The sequence below is a fragment of the Melozone crissalis genome, unplaced genomic scaffold (assembly GCF_028551555.1).
Source record: "Melozone crissalis strain CALT ecotype California unplaced genomic scaffold, PUWL_Pcris_2 ptg000066l_1, whole genome shotgun sequence".
Taxonomy (NCBI): Eukaryota; Metazoa; Chordata; class Aves; order Passeriformes; family Passerellidae; genus Melozone; species Melozone crissalis.
The window spans coordinates 2,877,705-2,897,049 of NW_026535844.1; the positions used below are offsets into that span (position 1 = coordinate 2,877,705).

General features: G+C 52.8%; 1 pseudogene; it reads right to left on the reverse strand.

The window, feature by feature from the left end:
* Positions 1 to 203: 203 nt before the first annotated feature.
* LOC128945471 (zinc finger protein 850-like) overlaps positions 204 to 19,345 on the reverse strand; it is a 315,097-nt pseudogene continuing 295,955 nt past the window's right edge.

The following is a 19,345-nucleotide window of genomic DNA, read 5'->3' on the forward strand; positions in this document are numbered from 1 at the left end:
TTGGCTTTTGCAGTGCAAAGAGATGGAAAATAGAAAAAAATTAAGGTGAAATTAAAAGGTGAAGCAGCCAGGTGTGTTCTCAACATGGATCACAGGGAATGTGGCTCACCTGGGCTGTGCCCAAAGTGCCTCCTCCAGTGGGGGATGGAGCTGGAGCAGCGCACGAAGCTCTGCCCGCACTCGGGGCACTCGCAGGGCTTCCCTTAGTGGTGCCTCCGTTGGTGTTGGGTCAAGCTAGAGCTGCTGGAGAAGCTCTTCCCGCACTGGGGACACTCGTAGGGCCTCTCCCCAGTGTGGATGCGCCAGTGCCTGATGAGGTGGGAGTTGTGCTTGAATCCATTCCCGCAGTCGGGACAGCAGAAGGGCCTCTCCTCTCTGTGAATCCGATAGTGCCGGAGGAGATTGGAGCTGGTCGGAAACCTCTTCCTGCATTTATCACATTCATAGGGCCTCTCCCCAGTGTGGATGAGCCGGTGCTTGACAAGGGTGTAGTTGTGCTTGAATCTCTTCCCGCAGTCGGGGCATTGGAAGGGCCTCTCCTCTCTGTGAATCCGATAGTGCTGGAGGAGATCGGAGCTGGTCTGAAACCTGTTCCCACACTTGGAACACTCGTAGGGCCTCTCCCCAGTGTGGATCCTCTGGTGCCTGATCAGGTTGGAGCTCTGGCTGAAGCTCTTCCCACACTCCCCACACTCGTAGGGCTTCTCCCCAGTGTGGGTCCTCTGGTGCACAATCAGGCTGGAGCTCTGCCTGAAGCTCTTCCCACACTCCCCACACTCATAGGACCGTTCCCCAGTGTGGATCCTCTGGTGCACAATCAGGTGGCAGTTCCGCCTGAACCTCTTCCCACACTCCACGCATGTGTGGGGCTTCTCCCGATCATGGAGCTGCTCATGGATCACCAGCTCCGAGCTCTGGCTCCACCTCCGGCCGCCTTCCCGGCCCAGGCTGGCTCTTTCCCCCTCAGATCCCCTCCAGCTGCGTTTGCAGCCCCTCCTCGTGCTGCATCTCCGGGGCTTTTCCTCCCCGTTGGCTTCCTGCGCCATGGAGCCGCTCAAAACGGCCTCTTCCACCAGGTTCTGCCGCGGGCATTTGTCCTCCCTGCTCTCCATGCTCAGCTCCTGCTCTGGGGGAGGAAGGACAAGGACAGGATGGGATTTGCCTCCGTGCCACAGGCAAGGGCAAGGAGATCCCCCCAGGCCTGAGCTGCAGCCGGGGCCGTGCTGGGCTGGGAGATGGAGCAGCACCGAGGGGAAAGGGGCACTCATCGCCAGCTCGGGGCTGTGCAAAATCTCAAACAGGACTGGACTGCTGGGAATGCGTCCTGAGCTGTGTGATTTTCCAACATCTGTCTCATTACTTGGTTATGACAATGGGAAGATGTCAGCAGCTCACATCACAGGTAGCAGAAAAAGAATGTCACGTTAAAACTTACTTTAAAAGGTTTTTGACCAATCACATAAAGCAAAATAATATTGACAGTAGTTCTATCCAAGCACTATAAGCACATTGACGGTTAAAACAATGCTTGCTTATTTCAAATACAGTACCTGCTTGTAAGCCTTAAAAAACAATGCACAGAGCTCCAGTATTAAGCTTGGAACTTTCCAATATCTTGCTAGATACACTTTCCCACAGGTTAGGGAGTTAGTTATTCTAGATAAGTCTTAATGCACACAGACCATTGCTCTATTTCTCCTTAATTTCTACTTCTTATATAATTATTCTGCTGACCAATCTTATGGCTGCTACAAAGCTCCAATCAGTTCTACTGTCTCTGAGGCTTGTCTTTTGCAGCTTTCCGAAAAGCCTCTGATTTTAAGAATCCAGAGACACTGATTTCCTCCTCACCTGCCTCATTGTCCTGGGGCATCTTCCTCTTCCTCGCAGCCTCCCAGAAGTTGGCAAAGGGAAATCCTGGTTTGGAGAAAAAAAGGGATGAGAATGTTGAGTTTGAAGTTCCCTCTGCCCGAGTCCATCTCTACAAGTCACTGGCCATCTGGGCTCCAGGAAAACCTCCCAAACACCCAGATTCAGCCCTGAAAAAGCCTCCCAGGAGTTCCCTGTCCCTGGTCCCTCCCCTCTGGTGTTCGGGGGTTCCCCCCGTCCCAGCTGCTGGGGTCACGCTTGGATTGGGGGTCCCCCTTCTCCTCGGTGCCCGCCCTGCCCAGGCTGCTGGTAGTCCCAGCAATCCCAAAAGATCCCCCCGCTTCGCTATCCCCATTTCAGGATGCCGGGGCTGTTTGGGCTCCAAGGCTCCCTTCTCCCCTCATTCTCTGCTCTGGGCTGCAGCGGCTCCAAGGAGTCCCCCCTGCCCCTCTCCAGGCTCTTGAGGCTCCCGCCAATGGCGGCGCTCCCCCCTCTCTGGGCTCCCCACTTTGGGCTCCTGGGGGACACAGGGCTCTGCTCCTCCAGGCTGCCTCTGCCGGCAGCCGCCACCGCCACTCCCCAAAGTCCCCCCAAGGGGCCTTTCCTGCTCAGCCTTGGACTCCTTCATTCTACAAACATCCCCCCAAAAACCCAACCCAGGGACCCCCCGGGATATCCGGGCCGAACTCCCCCTCCCCGCTCGCCGGCGCAGTGGGGATGATCCCACAGGTGGGGGCTGCGAATTCAGGCAGGGATCGACAGCGTGGTTCCCTCAGCTCAGCCTCGATCTGCCTTTGTCCCTCCTCTTCCTCTTCCTCCCACTCCTCCCCTTCCCTTCCCCCTCCTCCTCCTCCCCCTCTTATTCCCACCTCCTTCTCCTCTTCCATCGCTGCTCTCTCTCTGCCTTCATCCCTTCTCTTCCATCCCTCCCCCCCTGCTCCTCCCCTCTAACCCCACCTTCTCCTCCCCCTTCATACCAGCCCTTCCCTGCCTCCTCCTCCTCCCCCAGCAGCAGCCACACCCTCGGTGCCCCGTTCCTGCAGCCCTCGAAGCCCGCGCGGCAGGAGCGGGGATGGAGCCGGGACAGATCGGGATGGGCAGCGCGGGGCTCTCGGCTGCTCCAGCGGCTGCGGGCGGGGGGAACCCAGCCCAGGCCAAAGGAGAGGCAAACATGGCAAACTGGGGGCACATCACAAAGCGAAGGATGCAGCAGAAAGACTTAAGTTAATATTAACTTAAACGAGGAAAATCTGGAAATTCCAAAGTTTAGGGAAGCCGAGAAAAAAGATTAAAACACCACAGGAAGTGAACAAGATAAATCAGGGAAATGGAAACCTTTTGATGGAAGACAATTATTTAATAAAATGTGCTTCTAAGAAAATATTAGAAGACATGCATCAGAAAACCCACTGGGGTACTCAAGCTTTGTGTGACCATTTTTTAAGGAACTATAGGTGCATGGGGATTCTTGGAGTAGCAAATCAAATAACTGAAGATGCTTAATTTGCCAAAGGATAAATAAAAAGGTGATGAGAAAAACAACATTAGGAGGTCATGAGTTAACTCGTTAACCATTTCAAGTATCCAAGCAGAAGTTTAGACTTGTTAGGCTCTGGATTTATTTGTAAAAAAACCGCATTTAATCTAGAAGAAAGGGAATATGCCATATGTTCCACAGGACATTTCAAGAGAATAAAAATCTTTGAAGTATCAGAAACACCCAAGACAAAACAAGAAAAGAAAAAGGGAAATGAAAGGGAAGGGAACAAGAGGAAAAATCAGAGAGTGGGATCCTCTGCAGGTCTTGCCCCCTCTGTTCGCGGCCCAGGCGCCTGTCCCGGGTCCCGGCTCGCTGCCCGCCTCAGCTCCGCCTGTCCCGGTTTCCATCCCAGGTGCGGCCTCACTGCCCAGGGCAGCTCCACCTGCCCCGGCACTGTCGCTCAATTTGTGTGCCCTGCTCCCACTGCCTGGCCCGCGGCCGCTCTGCCGGCCATGCTGGGCAAGATGGGGGTTGCTCTGTCCTGCCGCCTGCTCCGAGGTCACCGCGCCCACCACACCCAGGGGGGATCCCAGCCATCCCATCCCCGGCTGCCCTGCCCGTGCCACCTGCGCAGGGCACTGCCGCTGCTGCCAGGCTCTCCCACCTGCCTTTGCTCTGCCGGGAGCTGCTGGATCAGCCGCCATCAGCCATGTGGGGGCTACCCACGCTCCGCCTCGGGCTCCACGGGAAGATCCCCCTCTGCCGATTCCGGCTGCAGACCCTGCCCACACTCCCACCGAGCCTGGCCGGGATATCCTCCCCTGATCCCGTCCTGCTCTGAGTTACATCCCCTTGGTAACCACAGCTCCGGCTGTTCAGCGAAACTCTCTCTCTCTACAGGCAGCACCTTCCTGAAACACTAAGAGCTCATTTAAAAGGCAGCCCTCTACAAATTCTTTCCCAAAACAGGGGAGAAAGGCTATAGAAGGTAAAAAAGTGAAAGAGTTAGATGAAGGGATTGCTCTATTTCCGTTCAGAGAGGTTCCCATGGGAGGGATGCGCTGCCCAGCCCCGCGGGAGCCACCCGCGCCCCTGCCGGCCGTGCCTGGAACTGCACCCAAGGGGAAAGCGCCGCAGCCCAAAGGCCGGGACTAGGTCTGGGCTCTGTTTGCTGTCAGTGCCGCAGCTGTTGGTGTTTGTTTGCTTTATTATACACACTAGTAAAGAACTGGTATTCCTATTCCCATATCTTTGCCTGAGAGCCCCTTGATTTCACTAGTCTAAAAATTAAGAGGGAGGGGGTTTGCATTCTCCATTCCAAGAGAGGCTTCTTCTGCCTTCCCGAGCAGACACCTCTCTTGTAAAGCAAGACAAGCACCCACAGGCACTGAAGGGGGCTGCAGGAGGGGCACAAGAAGGCCCTGCAGCACTTGGACACAAAGGCACAGCAGGTGAATGCAAGAAGGGAGCAGCAAAAGGCCAAGCTGAAGGCAAAGGCCAGGGCACAGTTCCTACAGCCCATGAGGGATCAACCCCAGGGCCCAAGGGGGCCCCAGCACACAGGGCACGGGCTCGGCCACAAGCACCTGGCAGAGGCATTGCCCTCCTCGGCAGGGGAGAGCCCACCCAAACAGCCCCTGGCAAGGAATCAGGGCTCCAGCTGCAGGGCACAAGGACACTGCAAGCACAGACAGCAGCACCCTCAGGACCAGCAAGTCCACCCCTTGATGGACACGGACTGGCAGGGCTGTCACAGCTCCCATCACACCAGGGACCCTCCACACCGGAGCCCTTGAGAACATTCAGGGTGGGACTGCATTGAGAGGAGGCATTTCCTGATGGACACAGGGGCCCCTCAATCCACTCTGAATCTTAGACCTAAGGGGGAAAAGAGTAAAGGAATGTTTTAATTTTTAAGGGAATGAGTGGGAAAGATGAGCAGGTATGACTTGTTCAACTATTATTAGAAGCTGTGGGGGATAGGTTTGAATAAAATGAATTTCTCTTTCTTCCTCCTGTGATGGTAATTACCTAGGAAGGAATTTGAGAGCTGGATTTTAATACTGTAAATGGGGATACAGAGGCTAGTTCTGTTCTACCTTTGTGTGAAAAGATTGAAAAGGCCCATGCTGAAGTGAACACAGAAGTGCGGGTAGACACAGGGAAAGAGGGAAAATTAGAAATGGAGCCGCTACAAATTACTTTAAAGTAACCAGGACAAGCAATACCTTGTTCCAAGAGAGGGAAGGAAGGGCTCACAGCCTGGTATTGAGTCCCTGTTAAAGGCAGGGCTTTTGGAGCCAGGGATGTCTCCCTACAACACTCCTATCCAGCCAGTCAACAAACTGGATGGATGGACAGCAGGAGGAAACACAGAATTTTCACGTGTTAAAATGAAGATTAACTGAGGCAGCTGGCCTGGGCCTTTCAAACAGGGAAAAAGAATTTGAATTATAGGTGGATTTTAAACAGGGTCTAGTCAAAGGAATTCTTGTGCTAAAATGTTTAACCCAGTGGCCAGAGAGTGGCCTCTCCTGAAAAGTGATGACAACAGGAGGATCTCCTATAGTTCACGTCTGGCATCAAGGTAAAGCTTTGACAACCTAAACAGCCTCTAAATGGATGAGCAGGGTTAGGTTATTACAGTATGAAACTTGTTCAATGGCACAGGAGGATTTAGAACTGAGGACAGGGCAAGGGTTTAACCCAGCCTCCTGTTTGAACAGCCTGGAGAGGGGCTGGCAAGGAACCCAGGACTGCACTCAAGGGACAGAGCTCCAGACCCAGGCTGGGAGAGATTGATGATGGGACATTCCCTGGCCTGAGGGACAAAATGTGTTTGTGGATGGCTCTGCAAGGGCAGCAGAAGGGAAAAGAGCTACAAGACAGGCTGTTATTAAGGAAGGGGAATCCGACAAAGCGCAGGTCACCGCCCCATGCTCAGCTCAACCCGCGCAGCTGTGGGTGCTTGTGAGAGCCTGGCACTGAAATGCCCTGAGCAGGAAGGCTTCAATATCTTCTGCTGACACCTTGGCACCTAACAGGGGGGCAAAAGCAATTCTCACTGCTTCAGCAACCACTGGAGCAGATATCAAGGCACATTCTCCCACAGGAAGCTGGGCTGGCACACAGCCTGCCCTGGCACTTTGCTGCTGCCAACACCCAGCCAGGACATCGGCTCCTGCCTAAGGAGTGCAAAGCAGCACCACTGGTGGCCAAGGGGCCCATGCCAAGTGTCCCTGAGGCCAGAAACAGCCGCCAGCACAGCTCAACAAGGGGGGACCCCTCAGCCTGGCCTCAAGGGCTCTGAAGCCCCGCAGATTTGCACTTCCCGCCTGCAGCAGGAGGATGGGAGGCCGCCCCTGAGCCTGCCCTGAAGGCAACGCAGCAGCAGCCAGGGCTCCACAGCGGGCCAAGCCCCTGCGCCTGCCCACAGATCCTCGCCTGGAATCCTCTGCAATCCTGGCCACCCTCCTCTGCCATCTCCAGCCACTGGGGCCAAGCCTTGCTGCCACTGCTGCAGCTTCAGCGCTGGCTGGGCCTGCACTGCCACAGCTGCTGGGGAACACCACGGCACAATTCCACTCTGGGGCTCACTGACACCCACACTCTGGGCTGCCTGCCATTGCACTGCTGCAAAATGTACCGAGTTTGGTTCTTTTAAACCTTATTTCTCTACTCAGGCTTGGTTTTCTTTGCCTTGGGGGAATGAATTTTAAAGGGTTTTTTTAAGGGGTGTTACACCGCTCAATGAAGATGAGTTTAGCACCTGAACAGACTGGGAACAGAACAAAAGACACCCACAGAGATAACGACCAGCAACAAAACATCAACATTGCCCAGCAGCAGGAAGAGAAGCTTCATTCCAAGCAGCCTCCAGAGGAGCTTTAGAAATGCAAATGAACACTGCTGGGCAAAGTGTGGACAATGCACCTGGGTCTCTTGCCCGGGGCAGGAATTGAGCTGATTCCCTCTGTCCCTCACCCCAAGCTCTGCCTGCTTGCACTTTTGGAATTTGCACAGCTCAAGGCAGAGCCCAGGGGGAGGATATCTGACCCTGCAACACAAACGGGTGAAGCTGCAAAGGGAAACAGCACATTGACAACGTTGGGAAAACTTCACTATTAAAAATGGGAGGGGAATCATCCCGCTGCCCACTCCAACATGTGCTGTCACTGTCTGTGTTATGTAGGTTATATTAAAGCACCGGGGGTTTTTTGCTACCAAAAATTCAGGGAAATAAGCTGGGAATCCAAGGATTTGATGATTTAATTAGAGAAAAGCAGTCAATTGATGCAGCCCTGGCTGGAGAGAGCGCCCAAAAACAGGGAAAAGATGAACGGCCACCAGAACAAATCCTACAACACCATGGACCAGCCCCTGCGAACCCGAACCAATTCATATCAGGAGCCACAGAACCCATTTCTCATTTCATTGGCATCATTAGATTACGAGCTCTGCTCAGAATTATAACCAACCAGACAGCTCCAGCTCCTGACCTTCCTGCTGACCAATCCACTGAAATTAGGAACACAAGACTTAACCATGGGATGGGATCAGATCATCTGTTAGCAGAAAAAGGAGTAGTTTATGGAAAATTAATTGACACAAACTGCTGTTGGCAAAAAGATGAAAAAGGAAAAGTGGTGAAACAGATACAAAGGGAATGAAGAAAGTAGCTCATGTACGGATTCAAACGCGAAAAGGATGGGAATGGGACACGGTTTTGTGGCTCCCTGGCAGACCATGGGTTAAACGAATGCTGTTTCTCCTCTGATGTGCTGCAGCAACTCTCATCTTTTTACCATGCTCCACACCTTGAGATTGCAGCTCATTCAGCAGCTGAGCGAGGGGCCAGGAACTTGCAGATAAGGAAGCAAGGGGCGAAACCACCAGCTTCAATAAATGTTACTAATTAACATGGATTGCTGCTCACAGAAAGTCCCGCTAAATTCCTGAACTTCCAGAAGAACAAGGATTTAACAGAGCCGTGAATATCGGCAGTTATACAAAAGTGGGGATGCACATCAACGAGGACATCCAGTTGGCGGATCGGCAGGTCTGAACCTTCCAAGCACTTCAGCCAGTGCACAAAGGGAGAGGGAGATGAGGCCGGGAAAATGAGGATAAAAAGGAGGCTGCGAACTACAACAATGGCAGAGAGCGCACGGCAAATGCCCCATGGCCTCTCCCTCTGCTCAGCAATAAAGCCACTTTTACAGGACTCCTCTGTCTCCTCTGGGCACAGAAACCTCCGGCCACGGGAATTTCCCCGCACAGCCCCGGGCACGGGGCAGCCCCCTCTGTCCCAGCCACAGCAACCGGGCCGAGCCAGCGCTGCTCCGGCAGCGGCTCCTGCCGAGGCAGCGGCCGCAAGGAGACCGCGGGCAGCCGCTCCCGCAGCGCCCTCACGCCAGCGGCAACACGGGCCCCACATGGCACAACGAACCCGCCTGAGCCCCCTGCCGCCCCCGAGGCCCGCAGCCAGCCCCGAGCCCCCGCACAACCCAGCGCGGCGCCCACCTGCGCTGCGGCCGCCTCCGAGCTCCGCCGCCGCCTCACCGCGCTCCGGCCGCTGCCGCCGCTCACGGCACCGCACACACGCTCCGACAATGGCACCGCTGCCCAGCCACGGCCGCCCTCAGCCCGCCACCGAGACCCTGCTCCGCCCCGCTCCCACCAATCAGCGCACCACAACCACGACTGACGGCACCATCGCCCAATCCCAGCCAGGGGCGGGCTCTGCACAAGGCACAGCCCCGCCCCGCGCTCTCCGGGGCCCCCGGGCTGCGTGAGGGCAGAGCCGGAGCTGAGCAACAGCCCTGGAACGGGCCCGGGCCCGAGGGGATTGAGCTGAAAACACAAACAAACTTCTCCGCACCTCCCGCCACGGCTTTCCCGGCACTGTGGCTCCGGTGGCTCCGGCTCAGCGGGAAGCCCTGGAGCCTCACTTCTCCTACCCCTAATTAGGAGCATCAGTGCATCGCTTTGATTTCCCTCAAAAAGAGAAAACCGCCCCAAAACCCTGTGGATGAGTGGGGGAGGGGAGAGATTTCTGACAGAAAACTCCTAAAACTCAGAGCAGGATAATGGGAAGTAAGTGAAGAGCCTTAAATGCAGCTTTCCCCCACGCCTCCCTCCTTCCAGCTGCGCCTCCTGCCCCGGCAGTGCCGCAGACAGGGAATGGGGCCGGGCTCAGTTCATGCCCCGGGGCTTCTCCCTCTGCTCAGGGACAGGAGTCGTTCCCCTGCTGCACCCTGGGCTCTCTCCCATCGGAGACTTCTCCAGGAACTTCTCCGAGCTGAGTCCATCCCACGGGGCACAGCCCCCTCCAAGTGCTGCAGCGTGGGTCACTGTGCCCCGGGGTCAGTCCTGCCAGGACAGGCTGCTCCAGCGGGGCCCTCTGGCCACGGGGTCATAGCCTCCTCTCAGGCATCGCCGTGCTCAGCGTGGCTGCTCCGGGGGCTGCAGGGGGATCTCTGCATCCAAATGGATCTGCAGGGGGATCTCTGCATCCCCATGGATCTGCTGGGAGATCTTTGCATCCCCGTGGATCTCCAGGGGGATCTCTGCATCCCCGTGGATCTGCAGGGGGATCTCCGCAGCCCCATGGATCTGCAGGGGGATCTCTGTGTCCCCATGGATCTCTGCATCTGGCACCGCCGTTTTTGGAGGCACCAGGAATAGGCTGAGCTCTGCCTGAAGCTCTTCTCACATTCCCCAAACCCTTCCCAGCACAGGGAGGGTTTTGCCTCCTCACAGCTCCCCAGGCTGCGTTTGCAGCCCCTCCTCGTGAGGGATTTCTGGGGCTTTTCCTCCCCATTGGATTCCTCCCCATTGGAAGGTCACTCCACAGCCGTGGAGCCGTTCCAAATGGCCTCTTCCACGAGGTTCTATGGCAGGGATTTGTTCTCCCTGGTCTCTGTCCGCAACTTAGGACCTGGGGGAGGAAGGACAAGGAGAGGAAGAGACAGGGAGAAAGGAAAAGGAAAAGGCAGGAGGAGAGGAAGGAACAAGAAGGAACAAGGGAGGAAGGAGATGGGAAAGGAACATGGATGGATGAAGGACAGAATGAGGAGAAGAAGGAGGGTGGTCAAGGAGAAGATGGGATTTGCCTCCATGGCAGAGGGAAGGGGAAGGAGATCCCCCCAGTCCATCCCTGGCAGGATGGCGTTGGCAGTGAGGCTGTCCTGCAGCGATGCTGGGCTGGGAGATGGAGCAGCAGAGAGGGGAAAGGGGCAGTGATTCTTCCTGCCCTGCCTGGCTGTCCCAGCCTGGAGCGTCCTGGCACTGCCGAGGCCCTTGGAGCGTCCGGCACTCCGGAGCCCGAAGCTCACGGCTGCTTTATAAAGCTGACAAAGTCGGCAGGATGGGTCTGGGTATGATCTGCAGCAAACTGGGTTTATTGGTACAGGAACAGGGCACAGAGCTGAACAGGGCCCAGGGACAGAGACAGGGTGCAAGCTGAGGACACAGGGGGTTTTTATATGGGGTAGTGAGGGTGGAGCTGAGGGTCAGGGTCCAATGGATATGGGGGAAAATGGGGCAAAGGAGGGGTTAAGGGTCGGGTCAGCTAATAGGGAAACAGGGGCAGAGGAATGCAGTAAATTAGGGTCAATGGAGGGACAGAGAGGGAGAACATTCTAGGGACTAACCAGGGATGGGTAATAGGGGGTGAACTGGGGTAATTAGGCCAACGGGCCAATGGGGCAACATAACTTTCCATAAATCAGCATGTGCCTGCAGAGATCAATGGGAGAAGCAAGCTTCTTACCATAACCTTGAAATCTATTCTTCTTATTGGAGACCAGTCCCCCACGGGTGGGAGGCTGAGACTCCCATGGGCCTCCACACCAGTGCATCTTCCTTTTCCTTGCAGCCTCCTTCTCCTCTGTCCAGACAAAGGTTAGGATTGACAAATCCTGGCTTTGGGGGAAGAACAAGGGGTGAGCACCTTGGGTTTTTGAGAAAGGAGCCTCACTCTTTAGAATTTTTGAAAGTTTAATAAGGAATAATAAGGGACAAATCAGTAACAGGGCTGGGTGTTTGGCGATGGCCAGAGGCACACCGGTTAACCACAGAAACTCTTCTTGTCTAGTTTCTCCATTGTATTGTTCAAATACATATTCATAATGATTATACATATTCAAACATTTCTTTGAACTCGTTTACATATTCCAGGAGTTCTTCAGGTTGGTTTGACCCCCAACTCGCCGTTTTAGAGCACGTGCAGGAATTGTGGATTGCTGTTTTGAGGGTTGTGTGTCACTCCCTCACAAGTGGCCCTGTTCTGTGGTTTCAGCAGGTGACAGTTATTGACAGTGGAAGGGTCAGTGCCGGGGGTCCTCATCACATCCCTTCCTTAAATGTTATGTGACCATGCAGACAGTTTTAGCTATTTCCACACGTATTTAAATGAATATTGGCTATTTCACAAATATCTCTGAAATGTTATTGTCAGTTATTTACAAAAATAAAAGCATTAGTTCTTATTTCACAACTACAGCTACTTCTGCAAAAAGTTAACATTATAATGCACAACACATGGCATCCACTTTACTATTTTGCAAAAGCCAAAACTATAATATATGTTTTTCATGCTGTCCACAAACTAAAATATCATCCATAAATGATGTTCTGAGGATACGAGATACACAGGGGCCAGGGTATTGGCCACAAAATGCTGACAAATTATACTACAGCAAAAGCAGTTAAAAGTGATTACAAACTGTACTCTGTCAAAATTGTTGTGAATAAGAATATTTTGCAGAAGTCAATACATAATAGCAAAAGCCAACACTACTTAGTTATTTGTAACAATCCCAGGGCAGGTTTTTCCCTTGAATGAAGCACTTGGGCCTTCCCCGGGCCCCTTCTGCCCTCGCACAGAGCCAGTGGCATTTTCCAGCACACGCAGTTTGTAACCAAGAGCCGAGTGCAGCCGAGAAGGCTCCAAGCGCCTCCTTCCAGGCTGACTCTGCAGGTGCCGAGGCTGCTCTGGGCTCTGCCAGGGCTCTGCTGGGGCTCAGCTCTGGGCCAGGCTGGGCCTGCTCTCCCCTCACATTGCTCCGGGCAGCTGAGGCACAGCGGGAGAAGGAAGGGACACGGCAAGGCAGTTGAGGGTTAAGAGAGTTTTTATTCAAACAACTGCCATAACAAACAGGCTGTTCTAACTCCCATAACTAACTACCAGTGATAACTCCCATAACTAACTACCAGTGCTAACTACCATAACTAACTAGTTGCCCTGACTACTGTAACTGAAAGCTGTCCTCAAGTGCTTCATCTCCTCCGCTGCTCCCTCAGTTGCTTCACTGCAGTGATCAGAGGGGTCAGGCTGGAGAGAGGCTTGGCTGATGATAAAAATGGGTGCTGCCCAAAGGATACAAAGGAAAGAAATGAACTGTTACTTTCCAGAGTAGAGTTCCTCACAGGCTCTCTTGCAACAGGACAAAGGGAAATGGTTTGAAACTCAGGAGAGGGAAGCAGGCTCAGATTAGATCTAAGGAAGAATTTTTTAACCAGCAGAGTGGGGAAACACTGACAGAAGGTGCCCAGAGATGTGGGAGGTGCCTCCTCCCTGGAACCATCCAAGCTCAGGTCAGGCAGGGCTCTGGGCCCCCTGAGCTGCTTGAAGATGTCCCTGCTCGCTGTGGGGCACCAGGCCCAGATGAGCTCCAAAGGAGCTGCCAAGCCACAGCAGGCGAGGGTTCTGCTTGCTCTGCGTGTGGAACGCAGCCAGACTGGAGACTGTCGGAGGGGGCCCCACAAGAAAACCCCTCCCTGGCGCTGCTGCTTCCCCTGCAGCCCCTGGCCCTCAGCTGCAGCAGCTCCTGGGCAGCCCAGTGCCGCTCCTCGTCCGGCTCCAGGCTGCACTCGAGGCAGTCCCGCAGCAGAGCCGACAGGCGCCGGGGCTCCTGCAGTTGCAGGGTCCCGTTCTGCCGGATCAGAGCGCGAGCCTGCAGGGAAAGCAAACTCAGCGCTCTGCCAGCTCCCTTCACACCCACACGGGCTCACATCCACCCCGGGGCCTCAGCCCCAGCTCCAGGGGCACTTTCCTCCCTGCCACAGATGCTGCTCAGAGCTCATTTTGCTATGCCAACCAAAAAACCCAAACCCTGGGGCTGCCACAGCCACTGCAACATCCAAATGATCTCGCCTTGAGAGCCAGTTTCATTGGCTGACTCTGTCAGTAGGAACCTCCATCAGAAATAGCACATTTTGCTTCTCCAAATGTGGACACCAGCTTTACAGGCCATTTTCCAGCATCAGTGTGGTCTGCCTGTGTTATTTCAGAGGATTCTTACATCAAGTGCTCTCTGCAGTGCCACTGACACTCAAGTAATTGCATTCCTCATGCCCCATCCCAGAAACTGCCAGGCAAGAAACAGGAGGTTTGTGATGCTGAAAGCTCAGGCTTGGTGACACAGAGAAAGTAGCTTGGACTAGGAAAGAAATACGTTAGACTATGAGTGTAGTAAACCCCTCAAGTTTAGCCAGGGCCCCTTGGAAAATAGAATGCTGACACAGCAGCAAAGAAGTTTCCTGTCTCCATGGACCACCGCCCTATAACCTATCCCTATAGCCATGTAAGGCAATATTGTGTTAACCCTACTGTTGGTCACTTATGGTCACTCTAACCTCTGGCCATTGGTCAGGATTGGATCTGGGCCAAGGGTATAAAAGTAGCATACTGTACCCCTACTAACTCGGAAGAAGAAGAGCTGAGACCCTTCACGGAACCCCTGCAATAAAGCCATACATGTGGAACAGCCAGCGTCTTCTGCTTCTCCTCTCTCTACCGTCTGCTGGAGCCTTAAACCAAGGGAAAAAAGCTGCCTAGCAAGCAAAGAGCTTGAAATCATAAAAGCTGCCTAATCACTAAAAGCTGAATATTCCCTGCTTGCTAGCGGCTGACCCACGGCCTTGGTCTGAGAGCGAGCTGGCCTCTGGCACTCAGTCCCCCTGGGAGCTGAGCTCTGGAGCTGTAATAGCTTGCATTAGATAAGACCAAGAAAGGCTCATTTAAGTGGCCGCCCAACGTGTTGTCGGACCCTGGCCCCCGGGAGCGAAGCGTCACCGGAGCATCGGAGCCTTTCAGGGCCTCCTGTTATTGCCTGTTCGGGAAGCCTCTCCTTCTGCGAAAGGACTTTTCGTTTTAGAAAATCCTCTCTGCGGAAGGCTCAATTCGACCCTCAACAACACATCTGGATGAGATAAAATCCGAGGAGAATTGAGAAGCAGACACCCTTCCACAGACCCCTGACCCCAAAGGACGTAAGTATTGCTTAAGATTGCGCACATACCTTTGGGTGCTCTAAAAAACCTTTTTTGTTTTTTTTCCTCTTTTTTTCGTTTTTTCTGTGGAAAGGGCTTGAAAATCATCGGTACTTGTTTAAGCACCCTAAGACTAACCTCACTTGAGAGAGAGTTATATTTAACCATTGTAGAAACCTTATCTGTTAACAATTTCACTTTTTCTAAAGGTAGTCTGTCAAAAAAGACTCTTAAAAAAATTGTATCTTGGATTGCACTGCATTTTCCTGAAACAGATAAGACCACAATTACTGAAAATTCTTTCTGGGATATGTTATGAACAAAAATTCTGTTAATTTTTTTTGTGAGAAAAAGTTACAAAAAGGCAGCCAGATCACTGTTGCTGCCAAAGTTCTGCGTGTTTTGTTATTGTAATCACGGGTCGTTGTGGCTAATCGCTCCTTTTGTATTAGCAGAGCCTTGCCCGAGGCTAAGGCGTACTTTTTCCCAGAATAGTGAAGAGACCTGAGAGGGTGGGGGGGGCTATGCAAAGTGACTCCAAGGACCAGCATGCTGTGGGACCCCTACTCCAAACGTGCAGGAACCCCAAAAACAACGAGCCACCTAAGAGTTGAGAGACTGGAGTGATATCTGGACGTGAGGAGCCGAGTGCTGAGCCTGCAAAGATGCGGAACACCTTCGGAGTCTCTCTCGCCCTGACCAGGGGAGTCGTCCCCGGCGGTGAGACCAAGCCGACTGGGCCAAGAGGGGTAACATGTGACGGGAACACCACGCTGTAAAGGCTCCCATGAGGACGTGATTCCCCAGCTCTGCTCCTAGTGGACAGAGCTGTGCTTATCCTCCTGCTCTGAGTCACCCTGGGAGAGACGACGGGAGACTGCAGCCCTGCTGAGCTGCCCAACCCTGAGCTGATCACTTTTAATAAAGGCATTAAAAAGGAGAAGTCTCCTGGCTCTGTTTATTTCAGGATACAGTTGGAAACACCATTTATATGTTTCAAACAAAACAGGACTTTTCTGTTACTAACTTCTTACCTTTATTTCATATAATAACAAAAACGATTGAAAAATCGAACTCTCAGAAAAGTTCCAAACTAACAGATCTTTCCTCTTCATATGCTAATTGCGCTGATAAGATAACAGAGGAATGTGCCTTGCAGGCCAGAGAGCCGCTGGGCTCTGCAGTGCTTCCTGCAGAAACCACCTCGGAGGCAGACCCAAGCACCCCCCCCACATTCCCCCCCCTCGCTGGACCCGCGCTGCCCAACTCCCCGTTTTCTGCAGCCCCCCACCCCCCCGGCCCCGCTTCCTTCCCGCCTCCGGCCTCGGGGGCCCCATTCCCTGTCCCTGCCACCGTACCCTCCGCTGCGGCAACCCCTTCCCCTGCGCCGCTCTGCCCCCTCCTCCCTCCCCCCGTGCCTGTGCTGCTGTTGCCCCCTCCCGTCCCCGCGATCCCGGTCCCCCCTACCCCCGCGCCGCCGTTCCCCGCCCCCGCTTGCTCTGTCGCGGTTTCCCCTGCTCCCGCTGCTGTCCCCGCCCTGCCCCCCACTCCCCCGCCGCGCCTGCCGCATTCCCCGGTCCCGTTATCGCCGCCGCCGCCCCCAGTCCCGCGCTGCTCCCCCCCGCCCCGCGACCGCCCTCCCTGCCGTCACCGCCCCCGCTCCCGCCCCTCCCAAGACCGCCCCGACCCTCCCGGTGCCTCCCGCCAATTTCCCGAGCCATGGCCACACCCTGTCCCCCTGCGCCGAGCCGCACACACGCGCAGTAACACCAGCTCACTCTATACCTGTAGTATCCCAAACCAGCGGCACTGTTTGCGCACCCCCAAACCCCCCAGGTGTGCATCCCCAGCCCGCCCACCCCCCCTGCCCCCACGCATCCCTCCAAGCCCTGACCCAACCCTCCTGCCACCCGAACGGATCAGAGACCACCTGTGGTGTCACCCCCTCAACCCAATCCGGTCCCTGCTGTGCTGCAACCCCTCAGCCAATAGTGCCAACTTCTGGTTGATGCCGAATTTTGCCCCAAAGGGCGAGAATAACTGCCTAAGAGACTCAATTTAAGTCAGCATAGACAGGAGGTATTTTATTACGACGCGTCGGAGAAATCACAAAAGGGATTTCTAAGCATCTTGTAACAAAAGCAAGCCTTTTATACAGTTTTGAATATAAAGTTACATCATATCACATGCATAATCATGTTTTTGCATGCATATTCATAAGAGGCGTGGTGTAGGCGGAGCGTGGGCAGAGACATCTCTTTGAGGATCATTTTGGTGGTCGTTCTGGTTGCCTTCATCATGGGCAGGGGTTACCTGATGAGTCTTCCTCCTTAAACTTTTGAACTCCTATCCTAATATGGCCAATTCCCGGTGTACTTGGCTTGGTCCCATGGCTTGGCAAGGCTCTTAGGGTCAGTTTGACATTGTTGGCTCTGAACATGCTTAGCCCATCAATTCCCCTATCCCTATCTCTTTTTCCTGTCATTGTGTTCCATGCCTTAGCTGATTTATTGCTCTATATGTTTCCTAAGTGCTATGCTTTCTTCGAATGTTTCACATTCCATGTTTTAACTCATTATTTCTTGAAGGCTATCCGTTTTGGGGCTTCATTTCCCCCCTTTTCTTATAACTTACGAATTCTTTCGTCAAGTCCTGATCCTATAGGGCGCTGATACGCTCGTACCATAGCCCAAATCATTTGGGTCCTTTTCATAATAATTCTTAGTCTCCACCACATACAAATATTTGTGAGAGTTAGTAGTAACAGAGCTACAATTACTATTAGCATTGGGTGCACCAGGTAGTTGAAGACCTGTGTAGCTGTTGGGGAGTATCCTGTAAAGATATCCCACCAATGATGCTGGCCTACGTGTTCTACTTTGGTCAGGACATCTTTTATTTTCTCTGAATCATGTTCTACCTGCCATACCATTCGTTTAGTCGTTTGATTCACCTTTTGCACCAATTCCTTAACTTTAGGATGTGCGAGCATTGTTTTAAGAATTTTAACGTCCATCCCTATTTGTAATTTGGGAATCTCTTGATATAGGTTAAAATCTGCGTTAATTAGCTGTTGAGTAGTTATTGGGACAGTATAATGAAAATCACAACCTACTATTTTGGTAAAGTTGCACACACAAAAGTTAATATTGTTAGTCTCTTCCCGGCAACTATCTATAGTGACGTTGTCACAAGCTGTCCTCATGCAAGCACACCCATTCCCTATATAGTAAACTTGTGATTGTGTTCTATTATGTGGAAGCATTTCAAAGGCACATAGACTATTCTCGGCATCTAAGCATAAATCTTCTGCTTCTACCACAGCGTTTTCGCAAACATAGCCTAATTGTCCTCTAGGTATGCATGCTTCTGTGCTAATCGATTGCCACTTCTTTTTGGTATAGTCATAACTGGCCCAGACATTATGGTCTATTGGCCTGACAATGACATCCTGATGTATTGTCCCTAGAGTGAGGATAGGAAAGATAGCTCTTTCCTCTGCCGCACTAATGGTGAGGACATAGGCTTCAATGTGTTCTTGTTGGGGCTCATAAGTGAAATTTACTAATTGCCACCAGGCTTGGTTATCCTTCTCAAATTGTGTAGTATGATCGTCCTTTAATATTGTTTCCCTCATTTCTTGAGGTAATATACCTGACGTTCCTTCTCTCATTATTCCTGCCGCTACGGATTGTACCCATTGTTGCGTCTGAGAGCATTGAATAGCGAGTGCAATGTCTTTGCTGAGTTCCCCTGTATAATCAGCGAGCTTCACAAAATCCTCTGCAGTATGGTTTGCTACCATGGTTAGCAGTTTTACTACTAGCGATTGTGTTTCTGCTAATGTAAGCGTGGATGAACTGAGGGGCATCTTAAGCTTTCCCAGGTTCGTCGTGACGGTACTTAATTTGTTCACTAATACCTCCTGATCTATCGTGTTTAATATACCAAATCCGGTGCCAACCCACCCACTCAGATCTCTTTGTGCCCTTCTGTGATAAGACCTTGTCGCTAGCCATGCATTCCATCCCTTGAGGCTTTGCTGTACAAATGGTCGACAATCCTTCTGCAAATGTGTAACATCAGCATGAATGTTCATCCGCACCTTTTTCAGAGAATAAGTGGGGTCTAACAATAATTTTAGTTCATTAGATTTTCTTATCACCTGAGGCCCTATAAAGGTCAGGTTATGCACTATTTTACATTCCACCGGTGGAGTGGTTTCTTGGGGTAAGTCTAGATCTGGATACAATGGGATCATGTCTCCCGATAATGCCACCTCATATTGGACAGCACGCCTAGGGAAGCCAAAACCCCGCTCCAGCGTTTTCAACTCCCTTTCGCATGTGAACGTCACTGACTGGTCTAATCTAAATGTCATCTCACACTGTGCTCTCCCTTCCTCAGGACCACTAGATACTACGATCTTTCCCGCAGGAGAGAGAAGAAGGTGGGGGTCAAATGTTATGTTTCGAGGATGTGGTTCCCCAAGCGAATCTTCTGTATAGATTACCGAGTTTTGGGGTTGTGATCCGGGTGGATCTTCCCGGAAGTCACTCCACTGGCATGAGATTGGGCTCTTTTGCTGGGTCCAGACAGTGGGCTGGCCCATCTTCACTGGACTAAAAGTAATTAGGTTATGTTCAGAGGCTGGCATCAAGGGTTTAATTGTTAATACTAGCCGCCTTGTTTTTCCTTCTACCGGGTCAAGCTCTCGAC